At 46.2% G+C, this 24321-nt stretch overlaps 1 long non-coding RNA gene across 1 annotated transcript in view; it reads left to right on the top strand.

Annotated features, from left to right (window-relative positions):
- LOC132250963 (uncharacterized) overlaps nt 1-24321 on the top strand; it is a 65925-nt gene that overhangs the window by 10803 nt on the left and 30801 nt on the right. The gene's annotated exons all lie outside the window — the stretch shown is intronic.

The following is a 24321-nucleotide window of genomic DNA, read 5'->3' as shown; positions in this document are numbered from 1 at the left end:
GGGCTTCAGTTGCAGCGAGGGAAGTTTTTCTTGATGTTCAAACTAATCTTGCTGCAGATTCAGGTCATTAGTCTGTGACCCACTCTCTGCAGCAACAGAGAAAAAGTATCCTCCCTCTTCTTTATGGCAGAGGTATTTGAGGACTGCTCTCATGTCCCCTCTTCATTTCCTTTTGCACAAGCTGAACGTGCCCATTTCCTTCAACCTCTCCTCACACGGCTTGCTGCCCAAGCCCTTTCTCATCTCTGTCACCCATCTCCGGACCCTCTGTAAATTCTCCACATCCTTTTTACAGTGTGTGTAGCCCAAAACTGCACACACTACTGCAGCTGAGGCCTAACCAGTGCTGAGTAGAGAGGCACTGTCACCTCCCGTGTATTTTGAAGGATGCTGTTTCCATAGTGTCATTGAGTTGGCTGCGTGTTGGTTTTGCATTAGTCAACTACACTCATAATGAAAGTTCACCCTTTATCTCTGATCTTGCAAATCTGCCCTAGTATAGAGGAAAAGCAGAGGGAACATCACAGACACTTTCTACTTGAGACTGGAAAGTAAATGGCCAGGTTCTCTTCCACCTATTAGCTGAGTAAGTGGACTTAGGTGCCCAAGTGTGATTTTATTCCACCTCGTTTGAGTTCCCGAAAAACTGTTGATACAAAAGGGGGTTGGATCCTTCCCTCCTTGCTGCTTTTTTTGTTACCCAGTCTTATGGGTTAGATTATGATGCACTCCACAAGTAGAGGGTATCGAGGTTGTAGCCGTATTGGTCTAGAGGAAAAGGTAATCAGGACTCATAGTAGAGATGATACCTTTTATTAGACCAATAAGATTTTTGCAAAAAAAAATATTTTTTTTTGCAAAAATCGTGTTGGTCTAATAAAAGATATCATCTCTACTGTGAGTCCTGATTGCTTTTACACAAGTATGTGCACTCACGGATTTTCAGGGATGAGGAGAAGCAGGCCAGCCCTCTGTTATGGAGGACACTTCATGGGGAAGTTACACAGCTCCACGGAGCATGGGTCAGAGCCACAGCTCATATAAACCACCATTTCCATTGATAACAGTGGTGTGCTGCAGGTTTATGCCAGGGGAGGAACAAGCCCAAGCCATGGGTCTATGCGAGATGTGAACATTTTCTCTTTGGCATACACGTCACAGAAAGCTGTCCATTGATGTGCAGGTAGAGAGTCTGGGCCAGGAAAGCTCACCCCTATGCTTTTCAGCTGTAAAACCCACAGTGAAATCCCTACCTTCATCTCTGGTAGCATCAGCTGAGTTTCCAGCTCAGCATCTGCTGGTCCAGACAGTGCTTCACCTTTGTTGGAACGAGGCATTTGTGCCGATGATCTTAGCCATGCAGATTTGGAGACCCATAGTCCATGGAGCAAAACCACTGTCTATTCCTGTGGACGGAAGTAAACTCCACACTTCAAAAAAAAGAAAAAAAAAATCAAAAAGTATTCTCTGTGCCTATATGCACCCACCAGAAACCTCTCCATCAGAGGAAGGAATCAAGGCCCCAAAGCAGTTGGATTTGGGCAGCACACACAACCTTTTTGAGCTCCTGCAGTATTACTGAAATACCCTCAAAGAGGCTGAGCTGCTCTTGGCAGGCCTCTTCCTGCACCAGGCAGAGCACAGGGACATCCACATGGCCCTTTGGGTGGACGGATTAGCACCGCTGGATGACAAGGGATCATTAGCCTGCCCCTGGATAGATTAACCCACCCGTGTCACGGCACGAATGCAGTCAACACTCGTAGTTTCGGAGCGTGCCCTGGAACCGCCTTCGAGAGACACAGCTCGAGCTGTGCGTCTGCCACGATAGATGGCCACGCGTGACTTGAGTCCTTCCACTTCGCTGGGGATGTTTCATAGTTTCATAGTTATTAGGGTCGGAAGAGACCTATTAGTTTGCTCTCAGGCAAACAATGCGAGCACAATGGATCTGGACTTTCCATTGGCAGAATCCAGATTTGAGATTTTTGCTTGACACATTTGCGGGACCTGCCAAAAGAAACGCCGATCCCCAGCATATTTCATGCAGCTAAATAAATAGTGTAATGTGAATAAACATCATTAGCCATCCCTGATTGAGTTTGAGCCCCACTGGTTTTGTAGGGGAAAATTTTGATTGCAAAGTTCAGCTAAGTCTAACCCCATACTGGGTGCCTGGCCTGAAAAGGGAAACATTGTGCAGTGAAAATTGCTGGCACACTAATCATTTTACATGTGAACAGCATGTTTCTTCTTAAACTATCCCAGGCCTTTACCATGAAAATGCAGGCTCTGCTAGGATGGGGTAACAGTAGGGTGACCACATTATTTTTGAGGATATCCAGGACACTAACATGACATATGTACAATTAAACACTTTGGCTTTCTTCAGTTGGCTTCGGTTTAAGTTACATAGACATAGATAATGATATATTATAAAGTATATCATAATATCATGGCTTCATATTTGCAGTTAATATGACAACTGCCTGTATGATATTAATACTGATATCATAATTATTATAATTAATTATTTGATAACCATTAGTTTAGTTTGTGTTGTGATATTATATAAGTATAGACATGCATACTTCAATGGTTCTTAACCTTACTGGACTCAATGGACCCTTGAAAACTTGTGTGAATGAAGTGGCACTCCATTTCAGGAATTAATTTATACATTACAGCATTTACCTCCTTGTAGAGAAACCAGGCATTGGGGTAGGGGGATGGATTAGATAGGGATAAGCTTGAGCCTGGGCTTATCAGCTTATTTTCTCACACTTCCCTTATCTTCTCATACCTCTTGGCCTCCTAGTTGAGAATCACTGGCATGCAGACACAAACCCACCTATAGATTTGCAATGGTGGGATATGTATTAATCCAATTATTAAATTAAAAGGCTAGATCTTTGGACCTAGTAGACCTATATAGTGGACTTAGTAGAGCCTATATAGTGGGCCTATATAGTGAACCTAGTAGAGCTGGGTTTTTTTAAAAGGAAGTTTCCATCTCATGGGACATTTGAGTTAGTCAACATTTGCACTCCTTCCATGCAACGACCAAACAGTCAAAGTTTAAAGTTTCCAGGTGTGGGGAGAAAATTCTGAAAAAAATGGGGTTAGAAATGTGTGGAAATGTTTCAGGCTAGGTCGCCAGCTTGAACTGCTGCAATGCCTCATGGGGGAGACTGAATTTTGGGTCCCTCGTGCCCCAGTTGGAACGCTAGTTTGGGGTTAGACAATATTTCCCATCACGTACCTTTGTCCCTGGCTGTAGGTTCAGTTGGGGTCAGCTCGACCTTTGATTAATCACTTCTTTTGGGTTTTCCCCCATGGAAAATTGTGCTACAACAAATGATTTTCCTTTGGAAAATTCAGAGTTTCATCATACCTTGTTTTCGGATGGACAAATGTTTCCTTGGGAATTCTTCACCTGGCCCTGGCGAATAGCAGAGGGGGGTGTGCACGTGTATGTGTGCACATGTGTGTGTGTGCACATGCATATGTGAGTGCATGCATACATGCACATAGACCAGATTCTCAGTTGGTGTAAATCAGCATATATACATACACTCCTCCCAAATGTTCTCCAGGTCGCGTCCTTCTCCTATGCTTTGTGCTATGTGGTTTATTAAGAACAGTTTCTTCCCATGTAGCCTGGAATCCCCTCCCCTCCTGTTTTTCTCAGTGAATCGACCTTTCTGCCAATACTTTCACCTCTCATTATTACACACAAGATGATGAGTCCACATCAGAAACTCACCTTCCACAAACAAGAGCGGTCACTATTCTGCACAAGCCCTTATACTGCTTAATCAGTTTTGCAACAAGCCCCTCTAAGTAAAGGCATCCAAAGGACCCTTTGCCCCACTCTTGCACACACACAGAAAACCCAGTCCCCATCCCCAAAGCACTGTGCAAAACTCACTGACTGCTTCATGGCTGTCATAGTCATGAGCAAGGATCCCAATTTTCAGTGATTTAAAAAAAAAACAACAAAAAACCCAATTTTTGGTTTAAAAAAAGGAACCCTAAATCCACATTTTTCCATCATTAAAATGCAACACCACTAATATATAGCTATCTATATAGTGGCATTTCATGTTAATCATGGAAAAAGGTGGATTGAAGGTAACTTTTTTGTTAACTGGAAATTGGGGATTTTTTTTTTTATATCAGAGAAAACCAGGATCCCTGGGCATGAGAGCAAGGGAGGCCAGGACTCTCCACTCTCTGACTCTGGACAGGAATGAGCAGGTGACGGACGAGCAAGGCCTCATCCCACTGGTCCTTTTGTCCACAAATCCCATCCTGCCCCTGGACCTTTTGTGACAATGAAAGCTTAGTTTTATGGCAGGTTAATCCATCTGTAGCACCAGCACAGTCATTAAAGCAAGCTCAAGTGACCCATTCAAATGGAAAACTTGCAGTCTTCCTCCATGGGTCTCAACCCTCCTTGTTCCCGTCCGGGTTCTCTACCACTATAGAGGAGTCAGCACTTTCCAACAGGGAACCAATCGTCTCAGAACCAATGTCAGGGCTTCCCCTCCTGACATGATGCCAATTAGGGACTGATTGAGTTAGACCAATATCTATTGCTTCTCTTCTTTCAATCTGATGCAGCTTCTGAGCTTGCTACTTTTGGAGAGATATCATATTATATTATCCTGTAATCACTTTTACCAGCATGCTCTGTATATCCACAGGGATTATTGGAGTCATTTGGGATTTCAAATGGTGCAAAAAAAGCAGGATGTGTTGTTTTTTCAATTAAATTCTCATTGCTTCCTCTATTAAAAAGAGCTAGGTGCAGAATTGTCCTCTCATCCTGGATGAACCTGAGATCACAACATTTTATTCCTGCCTGGAATCAGGGCAAGAAATCAACAGCTCCAAAATTGCCCCTGGCCTGAAAATAGCATGTAAAAAAAAAATCAGATTGAGCCCACTGAAATATTTTGACTTTTTTGGATTTAGTAAAAACTCCACTAAAGCTTCAAAACAAGACATTTGTTTTGAACCAAGAGACTTTAGTTACATACTTGAAAACCAGATGTTTCAGTCATTTCAGAACCTGTTCCAAAATCACCCCCACCCCTGGCCACCAGATCTGTAGCCCAACTCTCTCTGCAAATAGTTTTGGTTTTGACAAATTGGCATGTTTTGAAATTTTCTGAAAGATGAAACTTCACCCTTCCAAATTTTTCGGCAACATGGTGGAAATCAACTGGGCGTTCAAGCCAAAAAAGGATATGTGTATGTATAGATATATGTATATGTGTATATATACCTATAGCTATATCTATCTATATCTATATCTATGTATATCTATACATACATTATACATATAGATAGATAGATATAGCTATAGGTATATATACACATCTATATCTATATAGATATAGATAGATATAGATATATAGCTATATAGCTATAGCTATAGATATAGCTATAGCTATATAGCTATAGATATCTATATCTCTGTCCATATCTCTATATATCTATATCTCTTTTGATGCCAGCTTGCACAGTGAGACAGGACTATATCCAGAAGCTTGCATGTGGCCACCCAAGGTTTCCCCTCAAGGCTACAGAACAAAACTCCTTCTGTACAGGAAGAGCTCAGGCTGGGAGGAAAGTGCTAATCCAGAAGTTCAAAGCCAGTATAAGGAAATGTAATGCTTCCTCCAGGGACCGTGCTGGGGAGAGTGGTTGACCACAAGAAAATAAAGGCAGAGGCAGCCATGCGTCAGCTTGTGTAAGGGATACAGGAGTCACCTAAGGCACAGTTGATATTCCAGCTACGAGCACTGGAGCCATCGGGGAACATGCAGCTAAGCCCAGCTTCTGATCATGCGCGTGGCTCTTCTCTGCACTCTCTCAAGCTTCTCCACATCCTTTTTGAATTGTGGAGCCCAAAACTGGACGCAGTACTCCAGCTGTGGCCTCACTAAGGCCGAGTACAGGGGGAGAATGACGTCCCGGGATTTGCTTGAGAAGCATCTATGGATGCAAGCCAGCGTTTTGGTCACTTTACTAGGCGCAGCATCGCATTGCAGGCTCATGTTCATCTTGTGGTCAAGGATGACCCCCAAGTCTCTTTCTTCCATAGTGCTAACCAACATAGCACTGCCGAGCCTATAAGGATGCTGCGGGTTTTTTTTCCCAAGGTGGAGAACCTTGCATTTATCGGCGTTGAACACCATCAGATTCTCATCCACCCACTTGCTGAGCCTGTCCAGGTCAGCCTGGATCATCCGCCTGTCTTCTGGTGTGGATGCTTTGTCCCAAAGTTTGGTGTCATCGGCGAACTTGGCCAGTCCGCTTCTGACTCCAGTGTCCACATCATTAATGAAGATGTTGAACAGTATGGGTCCAAGGTCAGAGCCCTGGGGGACCCCACTGGTCACAGGACACCACGATGAGTGACTTCCATCAATTACTACCCTCTGGGTCCGACCCCGGAGCCAATTTTCCAGCCAGTGGATTGTGGAGGACCCAAGGCGACAATTGGCCAGTTTCTCCAAGAGACGATCATGGGACACCAGATCGAAGGCTTTTTTGAAGTCAAGATATATGACATCAATCTCATCTCCCTTGTCCAGGTGATAGGTCACCTGGTTGTAGAAGGAAATGAGATTGGTCAAGCAAGACCTACCCGCAACAAACCCGTGCTGGCTATCCCTTAAGATGTTGGCGTCGGCCAGTCCATTAAGGATGGCTTCCTTAATAAACTTTTCTAAGATCTTCCCCGGGATAGAAGTCAGGCTGATGGGCCTATAGTTACCCGGATCCACTTTCCTCCCTTTCTTGAAGATAGGCACCACGTTGGCCTTCTTCCAGTCTTCGGGCACTACACCAGAGCGCCAAGAGTTTTCAAAGATCCGCGCTAGAGGCTGGGCTATGATGCTCGCCAGCTCCTTGAGTACCCTGGGGTGAAGATTGTCAGGGCCGGCTGACTTGAAGGTATCCAGCTTCTCAAGATGTTCCTTCACGAAGTCAGCATTAATGGAGGGCAGGGGATCACCCTCACCCAGACCTCCCTGTCCCGTAGTTCACATAGACGTCCCATGGGGCTGATGAAAGACCGACGCAAAGTACCTATTTAATAGGTTGGCTTTTTCCTGGGCATCAGTTGTCAGTTGCCCCATCTGGTTCAGCAGGGGTCCAACGTTGCCCCTGCTTTTCCTCCGGCTCCCCACATATCTGAAAAAGGACTTTTTATTGTCCTTGATGCTCAAAGCTAGCTGGAGTTCAGTTGCAGCCTTGGCTTTCCTGGTCTGCTCCCTACAGGACCGGACCCGTGCAGAATAATCCTCCTTGGAGGTGACTCCCATCCTCCATCCTTTGTAGGCCTTTCTTTTTAGCCTCAGGAGGTCTGCTAGGTCCCTGGAGAGCCAGGGGGGCTGCTGTGCCCTCTTGCTGCCTTTCCTCCGAGATGGAATAGACTTAGTTTGTGCATTGAGGATCGCTCCCTTGAAGAGCAACCACTCTTCTTGAACTCCCCTCTCCCTGCGGTCACAGTCTCTTAGGGCCTCACTGACAAGCCTCCTGAGCTTGTCAAAGTCGGCTTTCCTGAAGTCAAGGACTTGCGTGTTGCTGACTGACTTGCCAGCTTTTCGGCGGATGGTGAAGGTGATCAGCTCGTGGTCGCTGTCACCCAGCTTCCCATCGATCACTAGGTCGCCGACTAGGTCCTCCCCAGTAGCCAGCACCAGGTCGAGCAGCGCTTTGCCTCTCGTTGGCCCATAGACTTCTTGAGTCAGGTAGAGGTCATCCACGCACGAGAGGAAGCTCTGCGACCGCTCAGATGTTGCTGAGCGATCCTCCCACGAGATGTCTGGGTAATTGAAGTCACCCATGACAACCATGGTCCTGGAGCAAGCTGCCTCAGCCAGTTCCTGGGCAAACTCCTGGTCTAGCTCAGGACTTTGGGTGGGAGGTCTGTAATAGACTCCCACCATTGTGTCCCCTGTGCCGTGTTCCCCACGGATTTTAACCCAGAGGGTCTCCAGCCGTCCACCCTGGTCGCCAATATCGGCTTGCAGGGACGCGTAGCTTTCCTTAACATAAAGAGCTACACCCCCGCCCCTTTTCTCTACACGATCCCTCCTGTACAGGGCATAGCCATCTATCCCCATGGTCCAGTCATGGGTGGAGTCCCACCAGGTCTCCGTGATCCCTATGACATCGTAATTGTTTGCACTGAGCAGGAGGATGAGCTCCTTGCTTCCTTGCTTCCAGGCAGGTGGGGAGCAGGGCTGTACCGTGTGCATGGATGCTATGGCTCTATGGTATTGGCTGGCACCAACCTTTTATTAGACCAACAGGTATTTTTTTTTTTATCTCTCGTCAGCTTTGGATAGAGGGCATCCTAACCATGAGATGTCCCTTTGAGATACAGGGCTGACACTGAGACAAAGCTTTATCTCTTAGGACAGAGCAGAGCCGGGTACTGTTCAGCCGTGAATTTGCCAGTTCAGAGACATTTGTGGTACTTGGATAGTAGTGTTTAAAGAGGAAGGGACCTCTTTTAGCATTGTAGCATTTAGCAGGCTGTTTATATGTCAGATCCTGCAGCTTTTAATCCCTGGGCACACAGAACCACCAAACCATGAGCTTGGGACTGGATGGTATCTGCAAATTTCATTGAATGGATCCATAATAATCCCAACTATTGCTAGGGTGTATTTCTTCCATAGCAATCCTGTCTTTCTCTACTCTTTACTCTCAACTCTAGGTTTTAAGGTAATAATCACATAGGTATTAATTTTGTCCTGCTGGTCAAAATAAAGCATGACATCCTCGGTAGAGGCTACAGCACCTTTCAGAGACATTAAGGAGACTTGGAGATGCAGGTAAAAGAGAAACTGTGGCTTGAAAAGTCAGGGAAATGGTAGAGTGACTCAAGAGCATTTTCATTATTTTTCTTTTAATGGAAAAAAATGCTGATTAATCAAAAATGGGCCCTTTTCCTAGGGAACATAGCAGGTTTCAAGGTAATTTCCATCAGGAGAAATTTCAGGGAATGGATCCTGATCAAAAAGAGAGAATAGCAGGTAGCCCAAATTGAAGCAGGCACCTAAAACTTGGCATTCACCCCCCATGTGACACTGTAACTACCAGGGGACTTGCTGGTCCAGAGCGGGCCTTTTGTTGGCTTCATTTTTGGAGGGCAGGGGGAGGGACAGTTCACTGGGTCCTGGTTTCTATATCAGTGCAAAATGAGCTAGTGTTTAACAACTATCTATCTAGCGAGCTAGCTAGCTAGCTAGCTATATATATATATATATATATATGTGAGACAGTTTTCCCATCCTATATATATATATATAGGATGGGAAAACTGTCTTCTTCCCAGCGGGTTACAATCTTGGAAAACAAAGCAACAAAAAGCAAAGTGTCTCCATTGAAATGAAGCAGCTTCTCTGCCTATTGGATTACAATCTGGGTTGAAGCTGCCTCAGCCTGGTTAAAAATAACTTTCCAAGTGCATTTTCTCAGCGCAACGTCCATAAAGTGCAAACAGCAAGACTTAATGGTGCATGGAAAATAGAAAAATAACCCCCCCACACTCATTTGCTCATGATAAATGATCTCTTTGGAATCCGGGCAGCTCTGGCGGTCTATCAACACGCCAACCCCTGTCCCCCCCCAAACGCCAGGTGAATGGCGGCAGTGGACGAATGGGAGTTTGAATGATATTGTTGATCTTGGCAGACCTCGGGGAATGTAACAAGGCTGATAGATACTAAATAAATGTTGGCTTTGCAATAGGCTCACCACTGTTTGTTTAACTTGTTAAGTAAAAGAGGCCGCAGCTCTTGTTGCACTGGGAGATTTAGCAACAAACAAGGGGTGGGGGGGGGGGTGCATGTGTGCATGTGTGTGTGCATGTGTGTGTGTGTGTGTAAGACTCATTTAAAGTGTTCAAGGGAGGATATGATGTTTCCTCTGATAGGCATATATCTCATTCCTGGTCATTTTAGAAAAGCAGTGAGATTTTCTTGTATTCCTAAACCTCTCTCCCTCCACCCCCACCCATCCATTAACTTATACGCCAGTCAAATTGAAAGCCCTGTTCCCTTGATTAGGTTAGGAGCCCATGCAAGGTGAGCTATAGCACTATTAAACCTATTGTACAGATGCTTCCACTGAGGCATGAAGTCAAGGGATATGCCCATGGCTGTGCCGTGGATCAGTAGCAGGCACTCAAGGGCCAGGGAGAGAACACAAGTTTTATTTCTGAATCCGGGGTCCCAGTCCCCTCCTGTTATGACAGATTGTCTAAGGCAGATCATTTATCCCAGACCAGATGTTCAGTGTGCATTTCAGTGCAGCCCTGCTGAAGCCCATGGAGATCTCCAGATGTGGATTCGGCCTTCCTTGTGCTATAAACTGTGACAACGCAGCTATCAGGATGGTTTTCAACCATACAGACGGGCCTTTCTAATACACTAGCTTTCCCTTCATTGTGCTTCCAGTAAAAAGGGCTATTTTATCATATCTATTTTCTCACGGGGGTTCACACAACTAAAGAAAATGGACCATATTGGCGCATGCCAGTGTAGCTCTGTTAACTTCATGGACCTAACACTGATTTACACCGCACCCTGTGACTTGAATTTCCCAAGGTTTCCAATTAAATTCTCTTCATCCTGTCATAGGTTTTGCATCTGCCGTGAGGCTCTGCTGGGTTTCTGTGAGCCAGGCCTGTAACGGGGTGTCAATCAGCAGTGACACCATCCGTTTCAAATGGGGCTACATCAGTTTGCAGCAGCCAGACATCCAGCAGGGATCCAGGCCATCCTAGGATCATGCCCATTTCCATTAATAAACCTAGACACAGGACCTGCGTAATCCAACCTTTGGCCCAGGGACCCTTTTTAGCACCCTAGCAATATAGGCTAGTTACGGACCAGGCAGTTCAACATATTCACTCTTCTCCCAGCCCCAAATAAACCTACCATGGAGACCGATCTGCAAATAAGTGCTGAGATTAAGTGCGACCACAGGTGTTCATGAGTCTTAGTCTTTCTATATTAGACCCTCCACGATCGCGAAACCTAGGCAGCCCCCTCTCCCTGCCCCCAGCCTCCTGCTTTTCCAGCATCTCTAGTTTATTAGTTCCAGTTCACGAGGAGCAAGTGCCGCATGAACCTAAGGGATGTGCTTGCTTTCATTCCCGGTGGCAGCGTAAATCATACAAAGCAAAGCATTACCTAATGCATTTAGCTTGTCACGCCTCACTCTGCTCACAGGGAAATGCAAAGGTCCCTAAACAAGCACTTGGGTTTCTGCTGGTGGGTCCTGTTCTTTTTTATTTTATTTTCTTAAGATGGGGGCACATGCTGTAATGGGCTCGGGAGCGGCAGGCCAAGCAGCGGTCTCTCTGAAACTTCAGGTTGGAGGATTTCTATCTGCCTGTCACTGAATGGGTGAGACCGGCCAAGATGGATATGGTTGGGAGCTGGCCTGCTTGTGAGTACCTTTGGGAGGAGGAATAGTTCACACCACTTAGGGCACCATGATGTGTATAAAACACAGGTCATTTATTGCCAACTGATCCTGGGCTAGTTCCTTTACTTGGCTCTAGTTCTTAACCCATAAAATCATTGTTTAATGACTGGGCCATATACTCTCTTTCCTTTGCCTTGGGGCTGCCAGGAGGATTGTTTGGGAAACGGGTTATAAAATAATAGAATAATAGGTCTGGGAGGGATCTCAGGGGGTCACATCTAGTCCAACCCCCTGCTCAAGGTAGGAGCATCCCCATCCAAACCACCCTAAACAAGCGTTTATCTAACCCATTCCCACAAACTTTGGGAACAACCCTCATGCTCAGCTACCAGGCATAATGTAGGGAACATCAAAAGCGCCTTTAAACTTGCCGCAGGTAGAGCAGAGGGACGAGGGTGCTGTCAGCATCCGGCGACTGGTCCCTGGCATTTGAAGACACAGCCAGTGTAAGTCCATCTTCACACCTGTATTGTTGGTAGCCCTGCTGGCAGTTGCATCCATTCCAAAATCTCAGCCCTCGTTCTTCTGGGGGACAGCATTACTCTGAATATCTAGTATAAGCAGCCATGTTAAAAGTTTGGAGAAGACTTCCTGCTCATCTGTGATTGCAATCTCATAGGAATGTGCTTAGCCCTTTGCTAGTAGAGAGGAGTGGAAACCCAGATGGTCTGGACCCCTGGACAGTGCGTGTTATGGGTCTGTCGCTGAACCTACTCCACTGGGCTGACTTACAGCTACCAAGGCTGGTGCCTGAGCTCAACTTGCAGAGATGCATACGTGTAGTTCTGGAGGCTGAGATGGGATCAGGCCGAGCAGAAGTCATCGGCTTTTGTTATTCCATCTCATACAAGCCCACGTACCTTTTACCTTTGCATGAATGAAGTCTGTCAATGGTATGGCTTGGCCCAGATTCAATAGCCTAGACTCTCACCTGGAGTAAACTGGAGTATTGCACTCATTTCAGTGGAGGTGCATACAGTGATAACACAGGGAAATGTCACCGTAAGTCTTCAAGAGAAGCAGTATATCAGCTCAGAGCCCAGGGACAACACTGAGGATAGGATTTGGGCTACCAGATCATTACTGTTGCCCCTCCTGACACAAGCATTTCCTCTTCTGTTGGGAGGTTGCGAATGCACAGAGCTTTGCAGTCCGGCATCTCAGCACAGAAGAAACCAGTGATGCAGAGTGAAGGTAGAGTCCGAGTCTAACCTCTGCTATTTGTGCATCTCCTGTGTGAAATATTTGGAATCGGACTCCGATTCCCAAGGGTTTCACAGGAGAGGAAAGCAAAGCCATGTTCACCTCGTGGGGTGTCATGGGTTTTGCATGACACCCCTCATTAAGGCAGGTGGGAGGTGGATTACTTAAGAAGGACGATGGAATCAAAGCTCATGGTAGAGGTGATGATACCTTTTATTAGATCAACTCGATTTTTGCAACAAAAATATATATTATTTAAGAAGGATGATAGCACACGGCTATTTGGTAAGATCTCATGTGAACCTCTGCATGAAACAACATTTTGCTTATCTAAGGTTCCCCCTCCTCAGCCCTGGAACAACTGTCTGGTTTTGGGCCCTCTGCTACAGAAAGGATGTGCACAAATTGGAGAAAATCCAGCTGCGGGCGATGGAAATTGTTTGGGGGCTGGGCACATGACTTCTGAGGAGAGATTGAGGGAACTGGGCTTATTTAGTCTGCAGAAAAGAAGACCGAGGGGGGATGTAATAGCAACCTCCTGAAGGGTCGGTCCAAAGAGGTTGGAGCCGAACTGGTCTCAGTGGGGGCAGATGACAGGACAAGAAGCAATGGGCTGACGTTGCACCAAGGGAAGTTGAGGTTGGATATTAGGAAAAACTTTCTCACTAGGAGAGTGGTGAAGCACTGGAACAGGTTACCCAGAGAAGTGGTGGGATCTCCATCCTTGGAGGTTTTGAAGACCTGGGTAGAGAAAGCCTTGGCTGGGATGATGTAGTTGGGGCTGATCCTGCTTGCAGCAAGGGGTTGGACTAAATGACTATCTGAGGTCCCTTCCAACCCTCATTTTCTACGATTCTCTGATTCGATGACTCAATATGTGACTGAAATGGAAAGATCTTTCGATTCTTATGAAGAGAGCATGTGACCGGCCCTAGTAAACTTATCAGCTGTTCGCTCTGGATCCGCTCAGATTTCAGCAGAGACACAAATGGTGTACAGCCTCCGGCTGTGTCCCCTTAGCAGCTAAGAGCTGTACCTGAAGAGTGACACCATGATGGGGTTACACCCCATGCTTCTCCACTGCACTTCTTTCTACAGTAGCATCCTTCACCGCTACTCTGCTTTTCTCCAGGGGCTAGGCATTTCCAGGCCTGGGATCTGGCTCCTCTTGCTCTCCCCTGTATCAGATGAAGATCTGGTTCATCAATTCTCCAGACACCCTCCCTAAATGTTCCAGACTTCAGCCCTTTCTCCCTGGGCTGTACCCTCCTCTTCCTCAACTTTGTGTACCAGACCACTCATCCCACTGCTGCCCTCCTTGGCTCTCATCTCCTTCTGCCTTTTGATCTTTTCCGAGGCTCCTACCCTTCCTTATGGCATGACTGCTCAACATGATTCCTATGGATCACTCCAACTTCTACACTCCCAGCAACAAAACTGGGGAGAAGATATGTCTGGGGACAAATACACCGTGAAAGAGAAGTGGTGTAGGGGGCAAGACCACTAGCTCCTATAGGTTACAGCTTTGCCACCAAAGAAGAATTTTTTCCAACTGTTTGATGCTTCCTCAGCCTGATGAAGGGTATTTATACCCAAAATCTTGCAAAGAAGAATGTCTCCAACTATTTGATTTGGTCTAATAAAAGGTATCAGATCTACCCAAAGAACCTTGTTTGCCTGTGTCCTTAGACCAGCACAGCTACAACCTAGATCCCTGAATCTTTGCCACCGGACATACATCTTGGAGCACAGCAGTCATCCCCTGGAAACAGCCAGACAAGGAGTGCATTTCTGAGGCCTGCAGTCATATTTGTGGGGTAGGAAAAAACCAAAGAGGTCGTAGTTGAGATGGACTTTTCCACCCCCGTCAGTCAGTGATGGTGGCAGCGAGCCTCTACAAGCCCTCCTGTTGAGGATGTCTGCGTCAGGGTCTCTGAAAGAGCTGGAGGATTGCAGAAGACCGGCCCATGTGTGCATGGATCGCCTAGGTGACATGCCTCTTAAACCGGTATTGAAACCAGAAGTTTATAGCGTTTCACTGAACTCCCTGCATTGCTCTAAAAGTGAATCCCCCCCCTGCACACACACACTTGATTGTTCCCTGCCCCTGCTCTGCTCAAGCAAAGAGCAATGGAAAGGAAAAGCCAAGGGGTCGAACAGCCTGGCTTTCTCACATGATTTCCAGCCCTGCTCCCTCGGGCTCAATCACTGTAAAAACAAACCTTTCCCACTGACAGTGCAAATCCCTGTGGAACGTATAAATTTAATTACAAGCAGCCGCTCTCGCCTGGTGCTCCCTTACACCTGCTGTCTCTGCACCGAGGTAGAAAACCCCGTCCTAGTCGGGGCAGGGAGGGTGAGCTCAGGCCCTGCATTTCCTCAGCTGTCAAAGACCTCCCTTCCCCCACATGTGCTCCCTCGGCCAAGACGCGGGGGGGATCTGTTTGCAGAGCTAGCCCTATTGGAGACAGCTAAGAAGAAAGAAGGCAGGATTATAGCAAGCAGGCCCGCAGGAACACAATTAAAGTCCACTGGTATAAAACACATTGGCTGTCCTTAGACCTTGCATTGACCTTCTGCTCAGAACGAAAGGGATGGGAGAGACCAGTGATGAGTACAGCACATCAGGGAATCATCACTATTTGCAGGATGGTAGCAATGAACCCCACGGTATTGGCTAGTGAGACTGAATCCTGGCTAGCTAAAAAGCCATGCATCGGTGCTACTGTGCAGTAGTGTGAGTTACCACACATTGCTTTAGTACTGATTATACAAGTACTAAACTTAATGCAGAGTAACTATAATGCATTAATGAATGTGTAGATGCACCCAGTATGAACCAAAGAGCAACAAGGGTCGTGTATTGCAGCAAACACTGCAGTTCAAAGGAAAAAGTATGGAGTAGTGTTGCATGTATTGTATTATTCCCGACAGCAGGAAGGATATGGGCAATGCATTCAGGGAAAAAAATAGTAGATGGCACTCTCTCTGAAGGGCCACAGTTGATAAGTTGAGGAACTATGGCGTGGATATCCTCATCAGCATAGGGGATACGATTTAGAGTTGCAATAGAGATGACAGATAAAAGGTGGGGGCTGGAAAAAGGGAATTTAGGGAGTACAGACTGGAACAAAACTGACTTCCCCAAGTCACTTTGCACCTTTGGAGCCAATGTGGATTATTGCCCAAGGCCCTAAAGTTAATGAAGATCGTTCATTTGAGCCATCTTATATGGCCTGATGAGTCTCTTCCTGGTGACATCAATCAGCTTTTGATCAGACCATTGGCTGACACCTATCAAGTACTTTGCCTATGTAAAGCTCCTTACATATGCTAAGAATTAGGCTGATCATAAGGAATGGACCCAGAAATTAATTCTTTCCATGAAAAAAATTGAAACAGCAGGAAGACCTGGGAGAAAACTGGAATAAATCTTCCCTTAGGTCACTAAAAGTGAGGAGGTTTTGGCCAAGTGGTGGCAGAGAATTCAGATTTCTCTTCCCACCACCCCTACTCTAAAGACCCTTCAAGCCTTGGGCAGGACCAGAGCTGGATACAGTGCTGAATAGTTCAGATCTCCCCCAGAGGAGGGCAGTACCAGGCCAACTAATAGTGTAAAACAAAGCCGTAGCAAACGCTTGAATTAATTTCTTTGCAGGATAGTTTATTACAAATCTGAAATCCCTGGCATAAATATAGCCTTTTCCAAGACACAAAGCTTAGATCCATATCCGGATCTGAACTTTCCCAAAGCCTGAATATGTCCATAATTGATATTTGTTTGCAGATGCCTCTGACAGTAGCATGATGAAGGAATGGGACAACTCCCGAGTTTAGCCAACATGTGCTAGGGACCGCCCGTATCCTTCAGTGCATATACAAGGCCTCTGGGTGAGAATATTTCTAATACTGGGTAAAGTATTCACAGCATACAGATGCTCCATCATACATTATCTCTCTTGCTTAGTGGATCTTTATTTGATCTCTGCTCTAGAGGAATGTTTGGGTATCATCGCCTACTGGATGTACAGGAAATAGTTGGCCCTGATTCCTTCATTAAAAAAAAATACAAAAAAACCAAACAAAAAACCAGGAATCTTGTGAAAGAAAAGATGATGTGTTTTAGAAAAAAAGGCTGTCTCATATCTTCAATGAATTATCTTGGAAGCAGTGCATATGGGAAGACTCTTGGCATCCTTACTCACCTTGTCCTGTCCTTGCAAAGCCATCATGCACCTACATGTTATGGCAATGGGCACCATCATCATTCATCATCATTGGTAGCCATCAGTCCTGGGAAACCATGGAGATTGTCTTTTTGGTAGGTTACTGGGTAGCACCACAGCTTCTTGCCAATGGACACCATACGCTGATCTAAAAGATGCACTCAGGTGTCAACTGGAATGAGACTGAGTCTTGTCTGCCCCTCGCAGAAATGCAGGTAACACCTCAGTCACTCTGCTCAGTGTGCTAATTTAAAGCTCTCCAGCTACATCAAAATCCACGCTTACCGGATTAGCAGGAGTCTTGCTCACCTTTCTGTTCTGCAGAAAGGGAACCTGTTTATATCTCTGCCCGTTTCCCAGCATACCTTGCAATAGCCTTGGCCATGTCGCCCAAGTTCTCAAAAGCATCTTGATTTTGTTCTGCTCAGCATTGCAACACCTTGCCTTGTCTTCGTTGTCTTCTTCTTCATTGTTGTCTTCATCTTTACGTTGTTGTTGTCATCTTCGTTGTCGTCATCTTCACCTTTATCTTTGTCTTTCTAGTCTTCATCTTAATCTTCCTCTTGACCACATTAGAATCACAGAATCCTAGATAATGAGGGTTGAAGGGACCCCAGGAGGTCACATCTAGTCCAACCCCTGCTCCAAGTGGGACCAGCCCCAACTACATCATCCCAGCCAAGGCTTTGTCTACCCAGGTTTTCAAAACTGCCAAGGATGGAGAGTTCACCACCTCTCCGGGTAACCTGTTCCAGTGCTCCTACTACCCTCCTTTTTTTTCCTACTATCTAATCTAAACTCCCCTTCCTGTAACTTGAGCCCATTGCTCCTTGTCCTGTCATTTGCCACCACTGAGAACAGTCCAGCTCCATCCTCTTTCAAACCCTCCTTTCAGGTAGCAGAAGGCTGCTATTAAATCCCCTCTCAGTCTCCTCTTCTCTAGACTAGATAAACCCAGTTCCCTCAGCCTCTCCTCACAAGTCATATCCCCCAGCCCCCAAACCATTTTTGTTGCCCACCGCTGGACTCTATCTAATATATTCACATCCTTTCTGTAGTGGGGGCCCAAAACTGGACACAGGACTCCAGATGTGGCCTCCCCAGTGCTGAATAGAGGGGAAGAATCACTGCCCTCCATCTGCTGGCAACACTCCAACCAATGCAGTCCAGGATGCCAGTAGCTTTCTTGGTGACAAGGGCACACTGTTGGTTCATATCCAGCTTATTGTCCACTGTCACCCCCAGGTCCCTTTCTGAAGAGCTGCTGCCCAGCCAGTCAGCCCCCAGCCTGCACCAGTGCATGGGATTGCTCCATCCTAAGTGCAGGACTTTGCACTTGTTCTGCTTGAACCTCATGAGATTTTTTGGTCCAATCCTCAAATTTGTTGAGTTCACTCTGAATCCTATCCCTACACTCCAGCGTATCTTCATCTTCACATCTTTGTCTTCTTCTCCTTCTTCTTGAGTTCATCACAGTTGAGGATGATTGTCTTATCTGTGGGTCCAAAGATGTCTGCCAGGGCCAATCTGGGATTCTCACTTGTCGGGGTGCTGTGAAATCCTTCAGCTCTGGGTAGGAACCCAGGCATGGGAAGAGCTAGATACCTAAGGTGTGGACCACCGGAAAGCATCCCGGCAGGGAGCTGTCCAAACGAACAAGGGCTCAAATATGGTGGGGCTCAAACATGGAGGAAAGGGGAAAAACTAGCTTGTGTATGCCCCTCTGCTTGGGACCCTGAGCCACAAGCTTGCTCCTGGATATGGTCTTTGAGCTGTATGGATAAATCATGCCTAGTTTTTCCATCCCCTTTGTGAGAAGCCAAAGAGGAACTCGAGAGCAGCCTAGCTCTGGAGCACTTAGGTGGAGTGTGCAAGACAAAGCTTCAGACCTCTCCTCAGCTTGATACCAAGCAAAGTCTTGAACCACTAGTGCTCAGGCCACTAAGCAATAGGGTATTGTAGTGTAGGGGTCTCTCTTAGATCTGTTATGCTTTGTGTAGATAGTTTAGTGTGCATTAGTGGGGACAAGCAAACCCTATAGGACACAGATAAGGGCATCAACCTGAGATGTGGGTTTTAGTTCCTGCTCCAGAGCAAGGCTTTGAATCCAACAATCTTACTCCTTCTGTACACCTGGTTGGGTGTCTCATTTTTGGCAGGCTCAGAGTGTTACAACCCATTGTCCAAAAAAACAACCTCTTATCTAGTAAGAGCCCCAATAAAGGACCTTTGGGTCACTGGATGGAGAAAGGGCCCTGTGTGGCTGATGGCTCAGCACCTCCCAGAATTTCCTAGGCCTGTAGGACTAGATGACCTCTGGAGGTGCCTTCCAGCCTTACTTCTCTACGAGTCTATCTGTAATTCAGTCAGGGCCCAGGCAGAGCCGTGTCTGCACCTACTTCAAAGGGACAGCTCAGCCTGCTGCCGTGAGAGATGATCTAAAAGTATTTTTCATCCTTATTCATCCCATCACAACCTCGCCACAGTAAAATGCATTCTTGTTGCAAACTGAGGAGTGGTAGCACCCCTCAAATGGACTCAGCAATTAGCAGGGTCAGGTGTTGGGCCGGTGGGTTTTTTTCCACCACAGGGTAGGGTCATCTTGCACGCAGTTTTAGGAAGCTGTCAGGTGCCCTGTGAGGCTGCAGGTTGTTAACAGGTTGGTTTAACAGCCACATGTGGTTATTGCTCTTCTACCCCCTTCACTGAAGTGGGAAACAGGAATTCCTGTCAGCGTGTGTGTATCTGCTTCTGGTCTCTGTTGACAATTTCCAACAGCATTAACCCATGAATTCTCTCAAAGGACTCCAGGCTGGCTAGGATTTTCAAAAGATGCAGTAGCTGTTTTCATAAGCTCTCTCTGGTAAGGGTGGTGCTAGGTATATCTGTAGAGACCCACCTCCACAGGGGCTGCAGTCTGTTATAAGACTGTGGGGTGAAAAGAAGAGTAGGGAAAAATCCCATGAGGTTGATCAAGAAACAGGGCAAGCAACATTTTTTCCAGGCTCAAACTTCTGTCAAGCTCGTTGTCAGAGGTCCCTCATCTTGGAGGATGACTGTGCCATAACGAGAGGCAGTTAGATAAGTATGGTGGGTTGTACAGATGATTGTGCAGGTCCGTGCACCCATTTTGCATTGCTAGCTGTTGTCCTGGCTCTCAGGTGTGCCTTTGGTGTTCGACAAGGCCCATAACTTCCCTCACCTTGGCACACCACTGCTGCCTATGTATGGCCAAAGGCTTAAACAAGCTATTCACTGGGCATATCCATACATGTGTTTACTGTGCAGTAAATTTACAGCTGTCTACACATGCATTTACTGTCCAATAAGCAGATTTAGGCCGGCATCTGCATGTGCAGGCATTAAAACGCAGTGATGCTGTGTTTGGACTGCCTTGGGAGTAAAGTTAATGCTAAGTCAGTCCACACACACAATGTTACTGCGGAGTAAATTTGCTACCTGCATGATACAGATAGCAAACTTACACCCAAGTCGGCACAAGTCCCCGTAGTCACTGTGAAGTACAGGTGCACACGTATAGACGTGTGTCCATACTGCACAGTAATTTTCAGTTATTGTGCAGTAACTTAGGTTGCAGCCTGTACTGATGCATGGGATACTTAGGTTACTGCACAGTAAATGTGCACGTGTAGATGTGTCCAGTAGGTTGCAATCAATTGACCAGTGCAGATGTCCTTGTAGTACTTTCCTTGGGCAATCACACTTCCTCTTCCCACAGACTAGTTCACTGTTTAAGAACTGCTTGAACCTTCATTATCAGTGCTTCAATGGATATGGAGTCGACACCAAAGACTTTGTCATAATTATTTTGTCATGCTGCCTCACATGGAGTTGGGTGTGAGGGTGCCACTGGTGGAACTTCTTCAGGGGGTGAAGATGACCTTTGTATGATGCCTATTGCCTAATCCTCACACCCAGCACCCTTAATTTGATAGAGAGCTTGACCCTATGCTGAATCTGTGCTCATTTCATACCATGGCCAAAGACCACAATAGCATTCTGCATGCTAGAGTCTAGTCCCGTTAATGTTAAATGATTATTCAAGACACTTCCCAGAGAACTGAAATCAATGGCTCAAAATTCATTTCCACCAGTCAATGTGGAAGGGGAAGCTTATTATCTTCCAGACACTGATGCACACAAAACCCAGTTTTCCTTAAAGCGATGGTTAGCCTAAAGAGGTTAAAAAGACTAAACCAATATATAATGGACCAACATATAATATACAATATCATGTAGCCCAACGTACGATATTTAAAACCATAGGTACAAAAAATGGTGGGAGGCATTGGTGTCTCATGGATAGAGATCAGTCATCCTGGGTTCTGCCCACTGGCCTGATGAGTGACCATAGACAGGTCACCCGATCTTTCTGTGCCTCAGTTTCCCCACCTGTATAATATGGCCAATGACACTGACTTCCTTTGTTGCTTTGAGACCTACTGACCCCAAATTCTGTGTGAGAGCTAAACACTGTTAATATAAGCATATATTATCTTATTATTCATGCTGTTATTGCACTAGAGCAGGTCAGCTCTCTTACTAAGTTTTTCTTTAAATAGCTGCTAGTATTCCAAAGCCAGAAATCCTTTCCAACCTTGTTTAGAAGGGAAATGAGCCATTGCAAATAAACAGTGTTTTTACATAGGTTTCTTTTTTTTTTTTTTCCTTAATGAATTTTGAGAGAAACGCTTTTTTATCTTTTTCAGAGATGCCTTTAAGGAAAGTCCACTAGCACATGCAGCCATGGTCTGGTCTGTGCATGCCAAACCCAGCGTTCCAGTTGTGCTCATTCCTACAATTGTCTTTAGGACCTAAGGGCTGCTCAAACCTAGGCTGGAAGCTGGATGGGATTCAGGATTGAGGTAGCTGACTTGGTCTCAAATGTGTCCTGAGATACACTCAGCATTTCTTAGTTCCCAGCCTAGGGTCAGGCGCATGTTGTGAAGCAAGAGACTTCTGCAAAATAAAAGCAGTGTCAGCTGTGCCTTTCATTGCAAAGCCTTTCGTTTGGGGGCTAAGCGCGGTTCAGTGCCATGCAAGAGATCCAGGTTTGATTCCCAGATGTGCATATAACTACCGCCATCATGGCGCTGTGCGTGTCTGGACTCAGTTGACCTTTGCATTCTGCCTTGATGGTCTGAGGACAGGATGGAAAGTCTGGGCAACTGCCCCTTCTCCATACTGCTGCCTAGGCATGCGTGGCAAAGGTCTGGGTGACCTCTCATGTGTCCACCATGACCCAGAAGGCTTGACTGTCACCTACTACATGGGGGTCATGCTATTGGTTTCAAAAGAAGCCAGACCTAGGGGTCCTTACTTGTTCCACGGTGAGGGTAGAAACACAAAGCAGAGCCGCACTGGGAGGAGAGCTGCTGTTTTCTGTAATTGCATTCATTGCTGGTGCTCTATTTGTCTTCAGTCAATCAACTCCTTTCTTAATTATACTTTGGAGAGCCTAAGGACACCAGTGTTTTCATGGAGGATTCCCAGGAGCATTGACTATTCTGCCTTGCTTTTAAATGGGCTGAATTGTGTTCCCTACTAAAATAAACACCCTTGTCAAGTCCCTTTCTTCATCAGCCTTACCTTACACCTTTCTTTGACAGTGTAATAATTTTTGTGAAACAGCAGAGAGGCCACTGCCCTGCCCATGTGAGTCACCGGATGAGGGGGGCAGGGGATGGGGGATGCAGGAAAAAAAAATGGGACTGAGTGTTTGGGAGATCAACGTGACGCCAGATGTATTTGCCTCACTTTACACTTCTTGGAAAGTTTGTTCCTCAGAGCATGTAAATCAGCAGAGCTGACCTTGGAAAAGCCACGGGAGTGCTCCATGCCTCAGTTTCCTCCTTTGTACAATGTGGGTAACAGTGCTGAGCTCCCTTGCAAAGCACCACAGGACAAAGTGCTGCAAACGAGGCAGGGCTTGCTAATTGTATCACCTGCCATTGACACAGTTACGGCCCCCAGTGCTTTGGCCCACCAGTCTTTCCAAGGGAAGAAAAGAGACGTATGAGTAGTTGGCCCTGGCTCTGTGAATGAGCCGGAGATGCAGTATTTAGGACGAGAGATATCTCCCCCCCGCCGCCATGTTCTAGGCCAAGTTTTGATGCATGGCTCTCCAATCTGCCAAAGAAAAGCTGATTGTGACTTGATGAGTCTTCAAGCTGAAAAGCAAGGTGAACCTATATAGCCCCACATCCATTACATCTTCTGGAGAAATATATACATTACAGACACTGCCAGTGTGGTGACTGCTACTTAAAAGGTACAGCCAAGAGCCGAGCGAGAACACACTTACACCAAACTCATCCTCTGCCATACGTGTGCTGACAGAAATCATTCCTTGGATTTCTCTCCTATGGCTATAGGAGATACAAATATGTATGTGATGCTCCTGTTGTGAATCAGTGGTCTCCCCACATCCACTCCCTTTCCCTAAAGCTGCCCACTGTTTGCATTTCTTTTGTAGGACAATGGAGAAGTGGCAAGGAGTGGGGTGACCGCGTCTCAAAGATGCTATCTTGTTGTGACTTTACTTCATTATATGGTGGCACCGTGGGCTAACAACTCCCAGGGTTGAAAGGGACCTCAGGAGGTCAAATCGTCCTGCTCAAAGCAAGACCATCCCTAACTATACCATCCCAGCCAAGGCTTTGTCCAGCCGGGTCTTGAAAAAGTTTGGGATAAGTTAGGATGTGTCAGATGGTTGAGATCCCAAGCTCACGTTCCTATTTGATTGAGGCATGGAGCAGGGGAGTGCCATGACTCTCCCAAGGTTACCTACTAAACCAGATTGCTTGAGCTGAAAACCCTACCCACAAGGCCATACTGCCACTTCCTGGCATCCCTTTTCTACTCCTGAAAGTAGGTGCATTAAAAATGGAGGTGCTTGGATGCTGTGATGAGGAAGTCCATATCTACCAAACACTGACAGATATAAGCTTCTTGGAGCAGCTCAACCCTCACCGTGTTGTTCTGCTCTGTCTGCCTGTGGCATGATAGATGCCAGATATCATATGATGGCTCACTGTGAGAAAAATAATAAGTATTAGGAGCCCCTGAGCTGTGGATATAGAGAGGAGATTCAAGCACCTAGACATTCAAAGGCACTTAGGCATCTAACTCCCATTGCCTTCAATGGGAGTTAAACCCCTCCAGATCCAACAGAAAGGAGAGCAGACCTCCATAGACATTGAATTGCTCCTCCATACACCCTGGCTGGTGTTGCCCCCAAGACCCTGGGTAGTAGTATTAGGTTTCCACACCTTTTGCAGCATTTATCTGGGAGACAGAAAGTAGTATAAGTCTGTCCCCGGGCTTCTTGGACTAGCCCCAGTATTAA

Source organism: Alligator mississippiensis, chromosome 5 (genome assembly GCF_030867095.1).
Source record: "Alligator mississippiensis isolate rAllMis1 chromosome 5, rAllMis1, whole genome shotgun sequence".
NCBI lineage: Eukaryota > Metazoa > Chordata > Crocodylia > Alligatoridae > Alligator > Alligator mississippiensis.
This window is presented reverse-complemented; position numbering and strand designations above follow the sequence as displayed.